General features: G+C 46.0%; 1 protein-coding gene across 3 annotated transcripts in view; it reads left to right on the top strand.

The window, feature by feature from the left end:
• Positions 1-19,820, top strand: part of MGAT5 (alpha-1,6-mannosylglycoprotein 6-beta-N-acetylglucosaminyltransferase) — a 351,528-nt gene that overhangs the window by 27,256 nt on the left and 304,452 nt on the right. For 2 of the 3 annotated variants that reach the window (XM_047722521.1, XM_047722522.1), the window contains exon 2: positions 18,832-18,881. The exons of the other annotated variant lie outside the window; for it this stretch is intronic. The gene's annotated coding sequence lies outside the window, so the exon portion shown is untranslated. The remainder of the gene's footprint in view (positions 1-18,831; positions 18,882-19,820) is intronic. 3 annotated transcript variants of the gene reach the window in all.

Genomic DNA, 19,820 nt, shown 5'->3' with positions numbered 1-19,820 from the left:
AGGGAGCCTGACGTGGGGCTCGATCCTAGGACCCTGGGATCGCGACATGAGCTGAAGGGAGCTGCTTAATTGATGAGACACCCAGGCGCCCCCAGATGTTGACATTTTTAGATCATAGCCATTTCACAGAGATTTTGGTGAAGGAAAAGAAACGAAGTAAATGCAAAATCAGTGTCTTTTTATTTTTTTAAATAATGCACTATCTGTTGAAAGATTTGGGGCCGGAGACTTGGCTGATGAATATGGTGAACTGTGTTTTATCTCCAAGTTACAGGCAGTTGTGATGAGACTCTTAGTTTTAAAAATATGAATCATTTGGGGCGTGTGTATGGCTCAGATGGTTAAGTGTCTGCCTTCTGCTCAGGTGGTGATCCCGGGGTCCTGGGATCGAGCCCCACGTGGGACTCCCTGCTCAGTGGGGAGCCTGCTTTTCCCTCTTCCTCTGCCTGTCACTCCCCCGGCTTGTGCTCTCTCTGTCAAATAAAGTCGGAATTGTTCTTGAACTTCAGCTATAGATCAGCAGTGCATTAATGAAATAGGGCAGGGTTTGGAGCATCAGTTGTGTAAGAAGGACTGAAAGAGCTTGTTAAAAAGGCAGACAGGCCAGTGCCTCACCCTGGTCCCAACACATGGAGTCCCAGGCCAGCCAGCCACCCCAGATGATTCAAGAAACAGCTCAGGAAACACTGCAATGGGGGGCATGGACCCCCTTGGGCCTTTTTAAAGGTGCTAATGCTTGATCAGATCTTTGACCTTTTACTCTCCCCCACCCCAATCAGAATTGTAACCTTACTCTGCACGTTCTCCAGACTGCGTTTTTTGGTTTCATTTTGTGTTGCCCCCCTGAACTTCACATATGTCACGGACAGGACAGATGCAGAAGGACCAATTTCCCTGGAGAGGAATCCTACTGTCACGTAGTGGGAGATGCTGTCTTGTTTCAAAACAGAGAAATAAAACCCTCCGTTGAACTCAGTGGTCTCCCTGAAGAGGTCGGAAAAGTAATCCAGTGGCGTGTGTTTGTTTCAAGCCTATGTTATTATTAATCCTGTTACAAATGATAATGCTTTCCATTTACAGGCTTGCTGTCTCTGAGGAGTTTTATGTATTGCATACTAGACCCCGCTGGGTGATTAAGCCACTCACTTGGCGTCTTACAGGCCACTCGAGGACTGTTTGCTTATAGCTGGCTATGGTGTTACTCTCTGCATGTGCTGAGTGGCGCATTACTGGTATGAAGGGCTCCTTGGGAAGCGAGTGTCCTCAGGGCTTAATGCAGTGGGGGTTGAGGCCCAGAGAGATGGGGTTCTCCTTCAGGTCCTACCCCTTTCTCTTTCCTGCATCATCAGAAGCTTCTTGGGGAGCAAGTGGGGCAGGGGCAGGGCCGTAGTTGTCTTTTTAAGGTTTGTTATCCTACAGGGAAAACATACAGGAGCCCTTTAGAACACAAGCGGCAGTCAATTCAGTACTTTTGTAAATAAGAGAGAGACACAGCTTTTTTCACTTACCCCATGTTAATGTTTCAACGGAGAAGAGGCCTGGTAGGTAATTAAGTGAGTGTTAAGGAAGAAGAATATGGGATGGAGGAATGTGGGGGGAACTGACAGGTATGCAAGGGAGAGCTTTAGAGGCACAGTTTTTCCCTTTTCTGTAGCCTTTTAAGACAGAGCCCTTTAAAGCTCTGAAATCCATGTGGCCCTTTCAGAACTGAAGTAACCCGGGCCTTGACTGATGTCCTAAGGAACTGGTGCTTACGCTGCTGCCATATTGCCCTAGCCTCTCCTGTGGAGGCCCACCTGACTCCACACTTGAGCTGTCCATGCTGAGCCCAGACATTCCAGTCAGAGCGCAGAAACAAGCCTCCTCTTGGGAAAGGGGAAGCCCAGCAGGACCCTCATTTGACCCGTCATGGAAGATAGGTAGGCCAGTGGCTCCACACTTTGATCAGGGTGTCCCTGCCGTCGACGCAGACCTCAGTCAGTGGCTTTGATTCTCAGGCTCTGTAGGATGACCCTTGCATTTGAAGTCAGGCAACACTCAACACACCCCTCAGACTCTTGATCTAACCCAAGAAAATGGCAGGGTACCAGTCCTCTCCAAGATCCGTACCATTTTTCCAAGGCATGGGTGGGGCTTGTCTGGAAATAAAACCCACACTGACAAATGGACTGTCGTATCCTCCCTGAGGAGCTGCGAGGCTGTCAGGCAGCTAAACGAAGCCCTGCTTGCTCAAGTGCTCGAGACAAGCCTCTTGTTACGTCTGCGTTTGATTTTGAGGGTCCTATGTGAGGCTCTCTTGACCAATTTTGGCCATTCACGGTGGATAACAACATCCATTCTAAACAAGGAACAGACTTTTTCCCTCAAAATGCTAAAGTTTAGGAATAACAGTAGCTCGGATTGAAGAGGCTAAGTGTGATATTTCTGTCACAATGACGGCCCTGTGTTTCGGGTCAGCCCCACGGGACAGGGAGCCCTCTTTTTAGACCTTATTCTAATTCTGTGGTGGGAGATGCAGGGGTGGGTTAGAACGTCCTGAGTTTGTTTAGGACTTTGAGAACTTGTTGGACAGCCCCTGGGAGAGAGTCCATTCTTTTTCTGCCACCGGGACGTTTCTCTTGCTGATATAGTTCTTCTGCCGTCCCCCTGGCCTAGGCCACCGCCGTTTCTTGCCTAGATGATGCAGTGGCCTCTGCTTCCATCTACGTACACAGCATCCCCAGAGAGCTTTTGGAAAAGCAAACCCGATTATGCCATCAGTCTACTGCTTCGCTCTCCTGCTGAGAGGCAGCCTGTCGAGGTGGTGGAGAGCTTGAGGGCTGAAGTGGGCTTAGCTCTGTTCTAATTTTTTACTAGCTGGGTGACATGGGGGAACTTAATTAACTTCTGTTCTCATCCGTAAAATGGAAACGATGGTGATAATAGAGCCTACGTATGAGTGGTTGCAAGGATGACATTTTTATGCGGAGTATTTAGCCCAGTGCTGACTGTTAGTAATTACGTTTATGGCCAATATTTGTCTGAAAGTCAGGGGTGTCCCTATACACTTTGAGTCCAACTCATACTCTTGATGAAGCCTATGAAGTACAGCATGATCTGAGGCCAGGCAACTTCTCTGGCCCAGTTACTCCTGCCTTCTCCTGTGTTTTCTACCCACACTGGCTTTTGTTAGCATCTCTAAAGCATCAAGCTCTCTTTGCCCCAGGCCCTTTGCATAAGCTTATCCTCTATGAAGAATGCTTCCTTCCCTCTTTGCTTGACCAACTCCTGCTCCTCCTTTCCATGCCAGCCTAATTGTTCCTTCCCCAGGGAAACCTCTCTGGGTGACTGAGGTGAAAGTAGGTCCCCATCATTCTCCGTGTGTTCCCCCACCATTCCACTCTTTTCTTTCATAGTCTTGGCCGCAGTGTGTAATTTTCTACTCATTTTTGTGTAGGTTTGTTTGCTCTTCAGGCTGTCCTCTGCTTTTGCTCCGTGAGGCTGAGGAAGGGCCCCCCAGCACATAGCACAGGCCCATACTGCGCTCCCTAACTTGTGATGAATGTGTACTGCCCCCAGCTGGTCTTGTGAGCTACTTGCCTGGACCCTCTGTTGATGTATGACATAGTGTGTATTTGCAGAGACCTTTCCAAATACATTTCTAGGTGATAGGTCAGCCATGGAGCTGGGGAGCTGGAGCTTAGTGGTTCTCAAACTGTGGCGTGTATGAGAAACACCTGGGAGGGCTTGTTAAAGCACGATTGTGGGCCTGCCCCGAGTTCCCGGTTCTGTAGACTTGGGGTGGGGCCCTCCAGTTTGCACTTCAGACAGTGCCCAGGGGATGCCGGTGCTGCTTGCCAGTTTTTAGGTAGGGACCACGGTTTAAGAACAACTGAGAGAGTAACACTAACAATGTTCATTGGCTGGCTAGATCATGGAATACCACAAAGGAAATAAAGGCTAGGAGAAAAGTGAAATGTGGCTTTTTATGGGCGATCCAGGTGAGTTTGTCCTAGTTCCTGCCCCACTCACTGAATGTAGTTTTGTGTGAGGCTAATAGCCTTAGAGTGGGAAGAGCTTTTCTTCCTACTTCCTTTGTAGCTCGGGTGGTAAAATCTAGGGGTCTACAGACTTGAGACCTAGGGTCCGCCAGGAGAAGAATGTTTTAAAGATTTTTATTTATTTATTTGACAGAAATCACAAGTAGGCAGAGAGAGAGATTGGAGGAAGCAGGCTCCCCGCCGAGCAGAGAGCCCGATGCGGGGCTCGATCCCAGGTCCCTGGGATCATGACCTGAGCCAAAGGCAGAGGCTTTTTTTTTTTTTTTTTTTTTTTTTTTTTTTTTTTTTTTTTTTTTTTTTTTTTTTTTTATGAACATTTACTTATTTTTTTTTTTTTTAATTTTTTTATTTTTTTCAGCATAACAGTATTCATTATTTTTGCACCACACCCAGTGCTCCATGCAATCCGTGCCCTCTACAATACCCACCACCTGGTGCCCCCAACCTCCCACCCCCCACCCCTTCAAAATTCTCAGATCGTTTTTCAGAGTCCATAGTCTCTCATGGTTCACCTCCCCTTCCAATTTCCCTCAACTCCCTTCTCCTCTCCATCTCCCCTTGTCCTCCATGCTATTTGTTATGATCCACAAATAAGTGAAACCATATGATAATTGACTCTCTCTGCTTGACTTATTTCACTCAGCATAATCTCTTCCAGTCCCGTCCATGTTGCTACAAAACTTGGGGATTCATCCTTTCTTTCTTTCTTTTTTTTTTTTACAGCGTTATAAACATATATTTTTATCCCCAGGGGTACAGGTCTGCGAATCGCCAGGTTAACACACTTCACAACATCACCATAGCACATACCCTCCCCGATATCCATAACCCCACCCCCTCTCCCAACCCCCTCCCCCCATCAACCCTCAGTTTGTTTTGTGAAATTAAGAGTCACTTATGGTTTGTCTCCCTCCCAATCCCATCTTGTTTCATTTACTCTTCTCCTACCCCCTCAACCCCCCATGTTGCATCTCCTCTCCCTCATATCAGGGAGATCATATGATAGTTGTCTTTCTCCGATTGACTTATTTCCAAAGGCAGAGGCTTTAACCCACTGAGCCACCCAGGCGCCCCAAGAAGAATGTTTTAAAGGAGCTCGTTGTAATCATGCTGTTAAGGCCCCAAAGCTAGGACCCTAGTGGGTTGACTGAAGCTAGATTTAACTGCAGCACTTTCCTCCAGAAATTCTCGTGGAGGAAACATTTTAGTGGGTTCCTCTTCACTGACTGAGAATGACAAGAAAGCTCTTAGTCTGCAGTGGTCTTAGAATAGAGAGGCACTTTGCAGAGGTACCATCTCCTACCTTCCTCGACTTCACAGCCACGATTAAGTGTTTGCTGGGTTTCAGGGGCTTTTCGTAGGCTTCTGCAGCTCCTCACCCCTCCGTGTCAGAGACCGGGAGATGGTGTTGCCTGAGCCTGGCCTCTGGAGTCAGAAACATCCAGGTCTGTCGCCATTCCTGCTAGTGTGCCTTTGGGTAACCAGCTTCTCGGTTTTTCCCACCCTGTCAACTGGGGGTGATGATATGCAGGGCAGCTCACAGTGTGGGGGTAGAGCAGAGGAATCAGCTTTACAAGTTGCCAGTTCTTTACTGTAGTAGAATGCTGCTTGCCCTGCAAGGTTCTTGGGAAGGTAAAATACTAGTGAAAGCTGGGGGAATGCAAATACAGTCCTTAGCTGACTTAGTGGTAATGTGCAGTTGTTGAACTCTTGGTTTTGAGAAATGCATCATGGTCGCGTAAAATGTTCCTTTGAGGGAATCTGGATGAACAGTATACAGGGAATCCGTTCTGTGTTGGCAACTTCTCAGCAGATCCAGAATTATTCCAAAAGGAAAAGTGTACTTTAAAAAGCGTTTGTGAAGCATGTAGCCAAGTGTTTGGGACTTGGTAAGACCTCAGTACATGGTGACCATTATCATGACTGCTAATACAATTACAGTTACTACTACTGATACCTTGAAGGGACATTTTAATTCATGTGTGTTGTCTGGCTGACTGTTTTACAAAGGGGATATTGGTTTCCTATTGCTACTATAACAAATGACTAATGGGTGGGCTTTAAATGGCACAAATTTGTTAAGTAATGGTTTTGGATGTCAGAAGTCAAAAATAGATCTCATGGAGCTAAAATAAAATCATGCATGTTTTCTGGAGGCTCTTTTTCCAGCTTCTAGAGGTAGCCCTCTATTCTGTGGCTCATAGCTCCACCTTCAAATCCAGTAATCAGATCACTTTGACTTCTGCCTCCATCATTACATCTGCTTCTCTGACTCTGACCCTCCTGCCGCTCTTTGATAAGGACCCTTGTGGTTACATTGGGCACATTTGGATAATCCAGGATAATCTTCCCATTTTATGATCCTTGACTTAATCATATCAGTGAAGGCCCTTTTACCTTGTAGGGTAACAGGTTAATGGGTTCTAGGGGTTGGGACAAAGATGTTTGTGGGGCACCATTCTGCCCACTGCAAGTTGTACCTGTTCAATTTATTTCCTTGGGTGGAGTTTATGCCCACTGGCAGAGAGAGGAGCTTTGCTCTCCAGCTGTTTGAGCTCTGTGTGGGCAGGTGGGTGGGTGTCCAGGGTTCAGGATGCTGCTTAATGTTTAATAGGGGTGTGTGTGTGTGATATACAGCTGAACATAATGTTACTGAGTGGCCATGTGGTAATGGACTCTGATCCTTCCACTGTGGGCTTGATAATTTTGGGTACCAAAATGACGACACCCAGTTAGGTCTTAGCAAATCATGCTAATGTATGTGCTGTTGAATCTAACCCATTAAAAGCACAGATTGTGATGTCATATTCCCTTGGTTCTTCGTTCAAGGCCTTATTCCTACCCCTTCTCTTTTCCTGTCCCTCTGTCTGGGCTGTCTAGCATGCTGTTGAGCACTTGAAATGCAGCTCATCTGGATTGAGATGGGCTGGAAGTGTAAAATACACACTGAATTTTAAAGACACAGTACGAAGAAAGGTATATGAACTGTTTCATTAATGATGTTTGATATCAATTATGTATTTTACTATATTTTGTATATATTGGGCTAACGAAATGCATTAGTAAAATTAATGTCACCTGTTCCTTGTTACTTTGTAGTGTGGCTTCAGAACATAAACACTGACGTATGTGGCTGCCATTATATTTCCTTTGGACAGTGCTGGTCTAAATCCTACTCACTATCTGTGATTGTGAGGAAGGGTCCCCGTTATTTCTTTCGGTGTCACATAAAAGGCTTCCTCAAAACTTCTCTCTCTTCTTCCCTTCTTCCCTCTTTCCACACTTTTTTTCTTTTTTCTCTTCTTTCTCTCTTCCTCCCTCCCTCCCTCCACACTCCTTTTTCTGTCCGCTTGTAAGGAGCCTGCGAGATGAAACTGCAGAGATGGGAATGTTAAATCCTCTGAATCCTGACAAGGTTGCTCAGAGGAAAGGGTGCCCGGTGCCCGGTGCTTTATCCTGGCTCACACACGTAGGAAGTTCATCATCACTTGCAGCTCCTCTTACTCTTTCTGCCCTAGAAGATTCTGGGTTTTTTGTTTTGTTTTTGTTGGGGGACAGTGGCATAGCTTTTTTTTTTCTCCCAAAGATTTTATTTTTTTATTTGACAGAGATCACAAGCAGGCAGAGAGAGGAGAAAGCAGACTCCCCGAGGAGCAAAGAGCCCGATGTGGGGCTCAATCCCAGGACCCTGGGATTATGACCTGAGCCCAAGGCAGAGGCTTTAACCCACTGAGCCACCCAGGAGCCCCAGTGGCATAAATTTTTAAAAGCTGCTGGGGCCAGAGTGCGAAATTGAACAGCCTTCTCCCAACTCTGCCTTGAAAATCGGCCCCTGGGGAAGCGCGGTTAGGCGGTGGCTAATCAGCCTCAGAGTCATCTGGGGAGTGAGAATGCAGATTCCTGAGCTCAGCACTGCTGGGTTTTGCCAGGATTGAGGATGCGTCTGCACCCAACAAATCAGTAAACACACGTGCCTGTCTGGTGTGGCGGTGTAGCCTGGTGTGCCTCAGTTTCCACTTAGGCCAAGTGCCATGTGGCTTGCGAGAGCCATGGGGAGAAATGCCATTGAGGGCAGCAGCTGTCCCTGTGGGTGGGGGTGGGGGGTCGGCCGGGGTGCCATGCAGACGCAGCTGATCCTCCCTGCCCCCTGGCACCCAGCACCTGAAGAAGGCTTGTTGGTCTTCCTTCAATCCTGAAGCGAAAGGACCACTGAGGGCAGATGGGCGGGAGTGGCCTCTACAGGGGTGACTAGAGAGGGTTCTGTGGTTAGACAGCCCAGCGGCCTGTCAGCTGTGTGACTTGGTGCGGTGGCTGTGGCTCCGTGGGCCCCTCCCCTCTTCCTCACGTGGTCCTTGCTCCTGACTGGGGCTGCCCTGGACATAGTGAGGGGAGCCTGGGCGGCCCGGCAAGTGTTGGGACAGACTGGCTGCTGCCCTGCTGCCATCAGACTTGCTCCCAGCCTGGTGGTGAGTGTCAGGCTCTGATCAGCTGGGAATGCCCAGCTGACTTTCCGATTAGAGCAAGAACACCTGCGAACCCTGCGGTAGGTATGGGCAAGGGGCGAGCGGAGCAGCTGGAGCCCATGAGGAAGCTCGGGGCAGAGAGCCGGCTGCGAGGCTGGAGCAGGTCACAGTTCCTCAGAGAGACGCAGGCCCCGGTGAAGCAGTGCCTCAGCTTAGTCAGCCTGGTTTCTGCCGAGCCTCCCCCCAGGCCTGCATCAGAGGAATAGCCTGTCCTTGCTCCAGGTGAGGGGGTGAGAGAAGGACCTGTGGGCTCCAGCAGGCCCAGTGCAGTGAGGAGCCTGCTGGGCCCTGCCTGGGGGCCAGGCTAGGCCTGGGTGCCATGGGAAGGAAGTAAAGTCATTTTCCAGCTCAGGGCAATAGGGCCAGGGCCCAGAAGACACAAATTTCTGTTGGGAACTTGGGTACCTGGTAACTCGTATAACTTCTGAGTGCTGGCCTTGTGCCCTTCCTCTGCCTTCTAGCAGTTGAGAGTTGGGCCAAGGATGGGAGCTTGGAGCTCCTGGGAGCTCCCCCCACCCCACCCAAGCCTCCATGGGCCCCAGGACAGGTGCCTGGAGGAGCGGAAGCCAAGAACCCCCGGGGCCCAAGGAAGGGGAAGAGTGGGAGCCCCAGGCCTCTCTTTGCTCTGACTTCCCCTCTGAGTTTGCAAAAACTTGCAAATTGATCTGAAAGAGTACAGTTTATTTTCCTTTGCAGTGAGGGTCTGCTTCTGGCTGGGGTCTAACTTTAGTAGGGTTGTAACATTTTTATCCACTTGTTTGAATATTCATTTCGTATCTGTGGGGGTTTTTTTTTCCCCTCTCTGCACGCTGGCCTCTTTTCTGTTAGACTGATTTCAATCACAGATTCACTTTTTTTTTTACTAATTATTTTTATTAACATATAATGTATTATTTGCCCCAGGGGTACAGGTCTGTGAATTGTCAGACTTACACACTTCACAGTACTCACCATAGCGAATACCCTCCCCAATGTCCACCACCCAGCCACCCTCCAGTAACTGATAGTACCAGTTTGTTTTCCTCTCGGTAATGGCCTTGCTAGTGTTATGTGTAAATGTGAGTAGCTATGAATATTTAGAGATCAGCAAAGCTGTAAAAATGAGGATGCACATCTTTGCCTTGAGGAAATGAATCTCCTTGCAGCTCTCCATGTGATTTTTTAATGCATTCTCTGTGTGAAGACTCTGTGTGAAGGCTCATGACCCAGGAGGTGGGGGGTGTCAGCTAAAAGGCCAGGGCCTGGATTATGAGCTTAAAGAATGTGACTGGAAGGACATGGCAGATGTGAGCAAGGAGCATGAGGATGTTTTTTCCAGTTGTGTTTGGATTGACATCATACTTAGCAAATGCCACTAATTGAGTTGCTCACTGTGTACTGGGAACTTGAGATCTATTCTCTCATGCAATCCTTACACTGACCCTTTGAGGTTGATTATTTATCCCATTTTATAGATAAAGGTCTTGAAGGGCAGTGATGGACTAATATCCCCAAAGTCCCACAGCTGGGATCTATTAAATAGAGTTGGAATTTGAACACAGGTGACTTTTATCCTCATAACCATGTTGTTTTGATTATGCTACATGTCCCCTTAAGGAGACTTAAAATAGGAGAAAGAGCGGTAAAGTAATGTTTATTGACCATCTGTTGGAGGCTGGGCACTAAGCTGAGGGCTTTACCTGTGTTTCTTGAACTCAGTGCCCCGGGGGGTAGGTTCTAATATTACTTGGGTTTCACAGAAGGCCAAAGGGAGGCCTGGAGGTGTAAAGGGCCGTACCTGGTACACAGTAGAGCTGGAATTCAAGAGGCGTGAGTCCAGACCTGGGCTCCTTTCGCATTATGGAGCTTCCATGGGCTCCTAGTGAGCAAACTGTATATTGAAGGGGTCTTAGTTGTCTGAGAATCCAGTCAGGGTAATGGACTTACAAGCATGGATTGGAATCCTTTTTATTTTTAAGATTTATTACTTATCTTAGGGGGTTGGAGGAGAGGTAGAAAAGGGCAGAGGGAGAAGTAGAGTCTTAAGCAGACTCCACGCTGAGTGCAGAGCCCATCACAAGGCTCGATCCCACACCCCTGAGATCACAACCTGAGCTGAAACCAAGAGTCAGACGCTTAACCAGCTGTGCCACCCAAGTGCCCCTGGACTGGAACGCTTTTCAGTGGATTATGAAATATTTAAGAAGTGTCGGTTTTGTGTAAGATTCTGGGTCTAAGCTTCTGGTTCCTCAGAGATATGGAAAACTCTGACACCCCTTGCTCTTGAGGGGTTGACATTCTGGTTTTGAGTGTTACCACACACAGGAGGGAGCCAGCCTTCAGGTCTGGGAAAATTTCCCAGAGTCGATGTTTGTGTTATGGAAGGGTATGTGCATGGATGTTTAGGGGCAGGGAGAAGAGAGCCTAGTTCATTGAGCAAAGCCGTCCTTCCTGATTTTGGAGGGCCTAAGAGGCCAGGGTTTGATCTTCAAGATGGTGACCTGAGCCGCCTTGTTGAAGTGGAAAGGCTGGTGTGTGTGGCGGGTGCGGGGGGGGGGGGGGGGAGTTCCGAAGTTCATCTGGCAGGTTGTCAGGAAGGATTGCAGGGGTGGGGGGATGAGGCCTGAGAAATGTCCACAGGTTATGAAGCTATTGTTGTGAGGCACTGAGCAGGAAAGGGTGAATGTTGGAAGTCTCATTAGGGTTAGTAATTCAGTGGGCTGTGGTCCTTCAGTGAAGTTAAGTAATGCCCCGATGACAGGCAGGAGAGCGGAACATTGATCCAGCATTAGATGACTTTCCTAGACCCTAAGAGAGGAATGTGTTGGTTCATCTCCTCTTTCCTCCACAAGGATGAATTGATTTGCATTATTTTTAAAGATTTTATTATTTATTTACTTGACAGAGAGAGAGAGCGCGAGCGCGCATGAGCGAGCACACAGGCAGGCAGAGCAGCAGGCAGAAAGAGAGGAGGAAGCAAGCTCCCCACTGAGCAGACAGCCTGACGCGGGGCTTGATCCCAGGACCCTGAGATCATGATCTGAGCTGAAGGTAGAGGCCTTAACCCACTGAGCCACCCAGGTGCCCTTGATTTGCATTTTTGTTAAAAAGTTCTTTACCTTGATTTTCTTGTCCTAGCTCCGTGGAGTTCCCATTCTTTTATCACTGTGGTAAGAGATGCCCAGGTCCACCCTGTGTACCATCTTGAGGCTGGGACTGTCAAGGGGAATTACCTGAAGTTGACGTTTAGACTTGGGTCCATCATTTTATAACCCATATTGGCCACCATGAAGACTGGCTTGTCTTGGGCATAATGCCCAGACAGCGGGGAGGGTGGAGGAGGAAAGCAATGAAGAACTGACAAAGGGAAAAAATACTATATGCTTCGCACTTGTAGGTTATAACAATCGAAGGTCAGATCAGTGACCTTGATGTTTACCACTCTGGATGTTATATCCAGATTGTTCCAATTTAATAGTAACCAACAGTATATTTTAGGATCTTTGCCCAGATGGGAGCTTCTCAGGTTTTTCATTCCTGGAACTCTTTGAGGTAACTCCTTCCAGGTCAGGTGTCACTGAGGGGACAGAGGCTGTCTCCTAGCCGCTGTCACACTGTCATTGTCACCAAAAGTTTGTCTCCTTTGCTGATGATCCAATTTTTAGTGAAACGGTTGAGAGTGATTTGAGAAGTGGTTTCCTTGCACTGATTTCTTTAATAATTAGAAACAGGAGCCCAAACTTGGGGACTGTCTCTTGCCAAGGAGGAACAGCAGAGATTAACTTCTCAAGGAGAGAGTGCTTTGGTGAGGCTGCACCTCGGGCACACTGCTGTGTGGGTGACCGCACCTGTGTCTGCAGTTGCTGCTGAGTCTGTCCTCACCTACAGTTGCACAGGGTGGTTATGCCCAAATGGAAGGGCTCATGATGATTGTTTCTTCTCCTTTCTGTCTCCTTTCTGTTCTCTGAGGTCAATCCACATGCTTTATTTATATGTTTACCGAATAACATGATTTGTCAAAGGAATGTTAGTCCTTAAAGGATGTGATCTGAAGACACATAGGTATGACTGCGGTCTGATGGCACCCTTAGTGAGGTCTGTAAGGAAGAGGCTCTGTCCTCCTGCACAGGTTTGGTGGATATTAGATTAAAAGGCGCTGCCCTGAGCGATCTCTGCACCAGCGCCACCCAGCGGTACTTAACTGCCATCATGGAGATGTTCTGTGTCGGTAGCGTAGGGTAGAATAACCACTAGCCACATGTGGATATTGGGCACTTGACATGTGGCTAGTATGTCTGAGGAACTGAATTTTTAATTTTATTTGGTTGTAATTGACTTAAGTTGAGCCACATATAGTAAGTGGCTACCATATTGGACAGCACTGCTGGAGACAATGGCCAGAGATGATGGATTGCTGCATTAGGACTTGGATATAGGTTTCAGTTGGGCAGGCCTGTTTGTGAGGGGAGGGTTAAGACACAGTGTACTCTAGTGGACATCAGATAGTCTAATAGATAGCGTGGAGTTGTGACATTGTCTTTAAATACTTGGATGCAAACAAGACTTGGGTCCGTTGGAGCTGGATTAGGCAGGGAAGTTTCTTGGAGGAAGACGGCATGTCTGTAGCTTTCAGGTCTTCTGGAATAATGTCCAGGCAGCCATTAATGTTCTTTGGGCTCTTGCTTTAGGGAGGCAGTGTATGCAAGACTCCAGGCTTGGGAGTTTGACAGATCTATATGAAGATGGGGGTTGCTTATGCAAACTAGGTAGCTCTTTGAACTTTAGTTTCTTCACCTGCAATTGTTATGTTAGATAAGTCATACAAAGTGCCTAGTGTCTTGGTACCTAGCAGGTTCTCAATTAACGTGGGCAATACTCTCAGAAATTGGATGAGCATATATGTGCGTACTAAAACTGCATGTCAAGCCTGAGTCTATGCTCTGAAGAAGGAGACCTGTCTGTTCAGTACATATTGAGCTAGGAATCCTGAGGTTGTTGCAGAGAGTCCAGAAAAGATGAGGATGTGAAGAAGCTGAGTAATGCACAGAAGGACCCTTGGAAAATGGAGAATTGTTGTGTGGTAAATCAATGCATCTCTTCAGTCACTGGTAAGGGCACAAGTTGATGGGTGCATACTGCAATCTTCAGAACTCTAGCTCTTATTCTCCTCCCCACCTGGAAGAGCATTCACCAGAGTTAACAGCTTAAACCCTCTGCGTTTCTGGGCTTTTATTTGCATGGCACCTTGGATGCCTGCTAGAGACGGTTCCATTATCATTGCCTTATCTGCGTTCTCTGTTTACTTGAACATAAGGTTGATTTAGTATCTTACAAGAACTGAACATTGTCTTCCAGACATCATTAATCTCACCTTTCTTATCCAGCCTAAGTGTGAAATTAATCAAAAAGGAAAGGGAAATTAATAATTCGCTGGTATTCACAATTCATCAGGAGACCTCACAGCAAGTATGAAATTAACTTCTCCAAATTAATACACACATCAACAAATTAAAGGTATGGAAAAGGGTTATTTATTATTTAGGAAATACTCCTTAATGCTTCCTGCTTTGATAATTAGTTAGATGATGGGTAGTGTCTGGTGAGAAGACCGTTGAGTATTGTGAGGTTACCTTAGGACCACAGAATGCATTAAACCAACATCCTCCCCTCCCCGAGCGCCCCCCCCCCATATTTCACTTAGATGAATGAGGTACAGCCGGATAGCTAATGCATCCTTGTTTCCTATCAATTGGAAAAGGTGTGCCCAGACACTTGCAGTTTTGATCTCTATTTACAATAAGCTAAATTTGATCCTGGGTTCTGTGTTTCCTTGTTATGACATGTGGTATGATCAGTTTCAAAGGGTACATTATTGTGAGCACATTATGGGAAAGAATGGAGTGTTATAATTACAACTCTCTATTACAGCTTTTGCTGAGGTTGATAAAGGACAAGCTTTTGTGACTGAATTGTTCCTGTAATTACATCAGAAATAACAGGCAACAGTCACCTTCCATTAGGGGTGGGAAAGAAGGATTCTTACTATTTAAGCAGTCACATAAGGTGCTGCATGAATCACCATCAGCCTCCTCATGAGGAATTAAAAATAAAAGGAACAGCTGACATCATCCTATAGCAGGTTTTATGGATCTGAGAAATGCCAGATAGTTGAAGGAAGAGAGCCGTCCATAGTGATGCCCCAGCCCTCATGTTAATAGCCTGTTGGCAGTGGTTGTCAAACTTGAGCTAGCATTCAAATCTCCTGGGCGACAGCCTAGAGTTTGGGATTCAGAAGGCGTGAGGTGAGGGCTGAGATTTTGCATTGCAAGCCTCACAAATGATGTTGATACTCCTGGTTTGAGATGGCATGTTGAGAACCATTAGGCTAGGGGACAGACACAGGTATAACTTGGGGTAGGTTCAAGCAACTGAACTCTAAGACTAATTCCCCAGTGTCTGTTAAAATAATCTTGATGAAAATACAAATTGGTTTTTGGGATGGTGTGCAAGCTTCATCAAGGGCATCTACTCTTCGTGACATTGTGAGGGAACATGAATAGCAGATGCAAACCTAGAGAGGTGGTCTCCTGGTTCTCTTGGCCCACTGTCCTGTTTTGGTAAAATCTTGGATAGACTTTGATGGATACCAGTGTCTTGAGAATTCAAGTTAGTGATGAATTCTCAAGTTGCAAGGTGGGAATTTTTTTTTCCCTTACTTGTCAGTCAAACCTGCCCTTTACGTGGGGACCATCTGTAGGAGAACAGTCATTTTAGCTAAGGGTATTCCAAGTCCCAAGCCACCACATTGTTGTCATTGTCACACCTGCCTGGCAAAATGGCTGTTCACAAGATGAAACTGTGATGTATCACGCGTTACCAGTGGCTGTGATTCTAGGCTTCCAACTGGCTCTAGGATGGTCTTTTATTATCCTACTAATTCACTGTCCTGTTCTAGCAGTAGCAGCCACAACAGTGACAATCCCCACTGTTGGTGGAGGGCTTGCTGCCTCTCCAGGGTGCTGGCTGTGCTTCTGGCTGTGTAGTGTTAGCTTGTGTGAATCCCACCGCCATCCTTGGAAGGAGGCACCGTGATTCCCTTTGTTTCAGACACCGTGATTCCCCAAGAGGATGGGGGCTGGGAGAGGCACTGGGTTGTCCTCACACAGCTTGTGAGAGTCGGACTTCTCTATTTGAGTCCAGGCAGCATGAGCAATGTGGGGCAGATTTAGATTTGATTCTATTTTGGGAAACTTTCAATGGCAGTGTGATGAGAAGCCTCGCTGAATTGGAAAGATGCTAGGAGGTTTTGAAGTATGTTGCAACCAAACGTATTTAAGGTTGTGTAGGTTCTGAGGTCGAGGATCTTTGTAACGGGACAGAATTTCACTGTGTGATGAATTGAGCTAGTCTGTCCCACATAAGATGAAAACCATCTGAGGCCAGTATTGCAATTATGGTTTTTTTTTTTTTTATGTGACTCTCTGTTATTTGATAAGGAAGATCAAATTACTTAAAGCTTATAAACATGCTCCTGATTTCTCACATGTACCAGTAGGTGGTCTTAATCATTTGAAATTATTTTTGTAGGCATGAAGTTACTTTGAGCAGGGCTCTACGCTCCCTTCCAGCTATTTTCTCACAGGAGTAAGTCTACAGGACAGCTTCAGTGCTATCCATGAGCTACTTTGCTTTACTAGGTTCTAGAAAATGAGAGAGGGAGAGACTGCATTGAGCTATGTCCATGGTTGTTTGGCATCAAGATTCTGAGATTCTCTGGAGAGACAGGGTCCATAGGGAATAAGAGGGTGAAAAACTTGAATGTAAATCTGAGACGGGGATCAGTCTGACAGCTTCTGGTGTAGACGGGCATGAGGAGTGAGGAGGTGTGAGACCCCAGCGTCTGAAATTGGCCGCCATCGTCCTCTGTCATTGGATCTAGAGAAGGTACTGCAGAGATGGTCCTTGAACATGCGAGGCAAGAAAGTCTAACACAGATTCCTCACAGAATGCCACCCTAGAGTTCAGAGCTGGTCAAGTAGGCTATTTTGTTTCTGGGCCACTTACAATATCTTTTCTCCCAAATAACAAAGGGCTAAAATATTGGTTGAAAATGGGATTCCAGTTTTTCCTGGCTACGTTTTTACTGACCAGCCCCTGTGATCTCTGCCTTATTCTTTGTAGATTGAATTGAATTCCCATGATGCTTTATAAATGCTTTCATAGTTGAGGTGTAATTAAGAGAGGAAAGAAAAGGAAAAGCTCAAGAAGAGTGTGAGAGAGCCTATTAATCCCCAGAAAATAAACTTTTGGGTGAAATCTTAGCGAGTGGTGCTGTTTTGAAAATGAGGAAGGAGAAAGGGCTTCCTTCAGTGTTTTCTTGGTCTAGAGACCTGGCTAAAAGTGGTTGTAAAGTGCATAAATTTTCATTAATGTTATATATTTGGCTCCTCAGGAAATGATACTTAAGATGAGTTGAACATTAAAGCTTTTCTGAGCATAGACACAAATGGCCTTTTGGTTTCATGGTGACCATGAATTTTGCTAATGATAGAGCCGAGGGTAATGCAGTAGTTCTCAGATGACTTGGAGACTAGCTGGTCTGATGCTTCTGGGGAAATCAAGATTGAGTTCTTATTTAATAGGAGTATCATTGAAGAAAAAAATGGAGATTTGAAAGCATGGGGGGGAGGTGAAGTTGAAATTTTGGGGAGGTGGGGGTGGGGCGGAGGGCACATCTTGAACATTTTTTGAATCTTACCATCTTTCTGCTTGATCCCAGCACTCAGTCAGAAAATTGCCATGTAATGCACCACTTGAGATGTTGAAGAAAACCTAGAGTAGAGGGTAAAAGCACTGAAAGTCTGCCTGTGTCATTTAGGTCTGAGGCACACAGGTATTTGTTTTGTTAGCCCGCACCAATACCTGTGAATGAAAGGGTTTCAATACTGACCAAAACGCTTGGGATTGTTTTCCTAAAATAGATCTTAATGACGGGACTTGGTGGAGTTAGCAGGTTTTTTCTGTCACAATATTGTGGTTCCAGAAACCATTCCTTCACCTAGAGCTGTGTCCAGATGGGAGGCTGGTATAAAGAGGGGGCCGTGTGGTCCCTGGCATTGACTGCGTTCTTTCTAACCTTCCATCCTTCTTGAGTAAAAGTCTGTGAGGCAAGACTGCTGGATGGAGTCAGTGGGTTTGGAAGGGCTGCAGGTGGAACCCCCTCTCCCCAGTTGCCCCAGGGCACGGCCCCGTTACTGCTCAGACCATTGACTGGGACGCAGATGTTCCTGCTGCGAAGGGTAGTTGAATGCTATAGACCACATAGAGAGGGAATTGACTTGTTTAAATTTAAAAAATGACAAAACTCCGACATTTCCTAGCAGGACATGGTGCATGTTCTGCTGTGAGATCCTTCAGTAGTCGGTTAGTCTTAAGAATACTTTGGGCAGTCAGCTTGGACATGGGTCTGCAACATGGTTATTTTTTTCCTCCCTCCTGCTTTCCCCCCTTCTCTCCTTGCCTCCCCCACTCCCTCCCAAACTCAGTTTTATAATTCTCTGATGATAAATTCCAGGAGTATCAGAAACATGCTGAATAGATCTATTAAAGGACATGTTCCCCCTTTTTCTTTTATAAAGGAGTATTTTAGAGGGAAGACACTAGCTTTATCAGAAGCATATAGTAGATCTGTTTGTAAAATGCTTTCACTCTTTTTTTAAAACATTTTTTTCTTCAAGGTGAAGTTGCCACAAGTAATCTGTTATATTTGAATGAACAGGCTTGCAATTCAGTTGGGTTTATCTCCTATTGAAAACTCCTTAGTTTTTTGTGATAGAGCTATCTGTTTTTCAAATTGTGTGTGTACATATACTTGGAACTGTGTGTGTATATTAATGCAGGCTAGTCCGGGAAGCATTAGAATTGGTAAAAGCTTGGGTTTAGTGCCTCCTGAGACTTGCAACAAGAGAAGTTTTGTGCAGAAGCTCCATTTTTGCCAAACGTAGCCTTACTCCTGCTAAACTAATAATGGTTGGATTTGAATCTTAACACATGAGATAATAGTTTATTATTATTATTATTATTATTGGTAATGCCTTTGGGTGTTGAAGTGATAGGGCCTCTCAACTAGCTGTTTTAGGTTATTTCTTTTTGGGAGACTACATCAAAAGGCAGTTGGGTTGCAAAACGGGAGAGGCAAAGTCCGTAGATGATCTTTGTCAGCCTGTTTGCAATAGATCAAGTTGTTAAAAAGGAGAAACTTAAAAATGTCTTTGTCCTTGTGGTTTCAGGAGTGATTACTGTTCTAAAGAGGACATTGGAGAAGGATCCATTAGGTCATGTAAGTATTGACGTAAGCAGATATCCATGTGGCTTAGCATAGACCCAGGATATTTGCCCTTGGGAGGGAGAAGTTCCAATAGTTGAGTCAGATGTTGGCATTTGGAAGAGTCTAAATACGGACCCCTAGTCCCAAAGGGCTGAGGGGTGCCTCTCCCAGTGCCACCCCAATCCTCAGGGGACATCTTCAGCTCTCTGGTGAAGGCCTGGTAGGGTTTAATCTTTTGGGAAAATTGGGCAAGGATATTTTATCTGTCTAGAATTAGTAAAGTGACTGGAGCAGAAGGCCATTTATTGCTTTATTCAATCATGATCAAACACGACTTTATTTAGCATGATTCCCTTCCATAGAATGGCTGATTCCTTCAGAGCAGCCCAACGGAAATCTGACACAGAGGATCATGAGGTGAATATAAGTAAGACCGACGAAGAGCGTGATTGCCAAAGACCGCACAGTCTCTGAACTGTGTATCAAGGAACTCAAGAAGTATACTTTCCTAAGTCCTCAGTTAAGGACGTATTTTTATGAAGGAAGAAATTTGCTAAGTACTTCTTTATTTGAACCATCTGAATAGTCCATAGTCCCTAAAGTCCCCGCCCAAGCTACCCTTGAGAGTTACCTTGGTAAATGAGTTGTTAACTTGGGAGCAGGGTATCCAGATTTCGCAGCCTGCTAGGATTTGGGTGTCAAGGGTATGAGGCTTACAGAATGAAACTTTAAACATTGCTAATTCCTGTTTCTTTTATGTGTGTGGGTCTTTGAACAAACTTTGTCTCTAACAACATCACAGGAAAAGAAAATACCACAGGGGGGAAAAAAAAAGCTACCCCAGCAACTCACAAACAGACAGATGTCTGATGTGAGTAAAAGCCTTAATGTTAGAGCCAGAAAATGATGTGACCATGTGACTTGTATCAGCGGCTTCTCTCTAGCTGTCAC

This window comes from Lutra lutra, chromosome 3 (genome assembly GCF_902655055.1).
Source record: "Lutra lutra chromosome 3, mLutLut1.2, whole genome shotgun sequence".
Classification (NCBI taxonomy): Eukaryota; Metazoa; Chordata; class Mammalia; order Carnivora; family Mustelidae; genus Lutra; species Lutra lutra.
Note: the sequence above shows the minus strand (reverse complement) of the source record. Positions and strands in the feature narration are given on the sequence as shown.